This window comes from Geospiza fortis, unplaced genomic scaffold (genome assembly GCF_000277835.1).
Source record: "Geospiza fortis unplaced genomic scaffold, GeoFor_1.0 scaffold110, whole genome shotgun sequence".
NCBI classification, from domain to species: domain Eukaryota; kingdom Metazoa; phylum Chordata; class Aves; order Passeriformes; family Thraupidae; genus Geospiza; species Geospiza fortis.
In genome coordinates this window covers 29068-30406 of record NW_005054593.1, presented here as the reverse complement: position 1 = coordinate 30406, position 1339 = coordinate 29068, and the positions used below count along the sequence as shown (strand labels likewise).

Genomic DNA, 1339 nt, shown 5'->3' with positions numbered 1-1339 from the left:
GCGTGGGGAGAGAGGGGGGGGGCGCCCCCCTGCCACAACTCAGCCTGCCCGTGGGTATCCAGGTCTGGAAGGAACATTTGGCAACATCCCCAGCTCCACCGCAGCCTCTGGCACGGGGAGGGCAGAGCCAGCAGTGCCATCGTGTTTCCCACTGCCCTGAGTGTGTGGAGAAAGCCCCAGCCTGGCTGGGGTCTCTGGGCTCAGGACCCACTGGTGCCAGTGCTGCTCTGCCCCTGTACCTAGCACGGACCTGCCACTCCCCCCCAGCTCGGGGGGTTTGAGCCCACCCAGCTCCTCTCCCTGCGTGTCCCAGCTGCTGTCGGGCACAGGGACATCCCCAGCCGCAGGCCCGCCCCTCTGGCCAGCGTGTGACGCACTCGGCGCTGGAATGAGTTAAAGGCAGCCTGGGAGCGCCTCGAAAGCTGCGCCGCGTGCTCGGCGGTGCCCGCGGCCAGCCCTGCCTCCTGGCATGGGCACAGACTGCTCTGCCTGCCCTTCCACCTGCCCTGCACGCTCAGCCCAACGTGCTGGGACTGCCCAGATGGATCCTGCGGTTTCCCCTGCGTGCCCCCAGGGCTGGCACTGCCAGGCACTGTGTGTTCTGCCATGCCTTGGCCTCAGCTCTGCTGCACCCACACACCCTGAGAGCTCCCTCTTCTTTCTGCCACTCCATCTCTCTCTGCCTTGCTGGATTTCCCTCTCTCAGCTTTTATCTTGCTTCCTTTCCCTCTGCTGCCTGTTCTCCCTGTTTTCCTCCCCTCCACCCTGCTGCCCGGCCGTGTCCAGCTGAGGTGGTGCCCAGCCTGTGCCTCCTCTCCCTCAGCCGGGCTGTTTGCAGCCCTCTCCCTTCCCCCTGCTTACAGCACTTCCGACATCATGGGATTATTTTTCTTTTTCCCCTTGTCTTGTAGCTTTTGGCTCCCAAGGCCCTCGATTTCCTTTGGAGTTTGGGAGGAGAGACGTGGGGAGGAGGGGGGGTGGAGAGGCTGCCTCTCTTAGGGCCTTCGTCAGAGCCAAGTGGCCAGGAAGAGCCTCAGCCCTTCCCCAGCAGCGAGCAGCGAGGTGAGGTCCTGGGCAGGAGCCGCGGGGTCACAGTGAGTGGGGACACCCAGCCGGAGGCAGCTGGGACTCCCCGGCTTCCTGGCTCCGGCGCCTGGGCGGAGGAGAGACACTTCTCTCCTCCTTTTCTCCTCCTTTTCCTCTTTGTTGCCGTCGTGGAGGGGGAAGAGAGCGGCTTTTCTGGGTCAAGGCCACGGGGATGGGGCCAGCGCGGGCCCCGGGGCTCAGCCCTCGTTGTGCTGCTGCGGGAAGGGCTGGGGGCAGCCGGGGGCAGCAGGGG

General features: G+C 65.5%; 1 protein-coding gene across 1 annotated transcript in view; it reads left to right on the top strand.

The window, feature by feature from the left end:
* Positions 1-949: 949 nt before the first annotated feature.
* C1QTNF5 (C1q and TNF related 5) overlaps positions 950-1339 on the top strand; it is a 7763-nt gene continuing 7373 nt past the window's right edge. Inside the window, exon 1 of the mRNA XM_031064447.1 lies at positions 950-1062. The gene's annotated coding sequence lies outside the window, so the exon portion shown is untranslated. The remainder of the gene's footprint in view (positions 1063-1339) is intronic.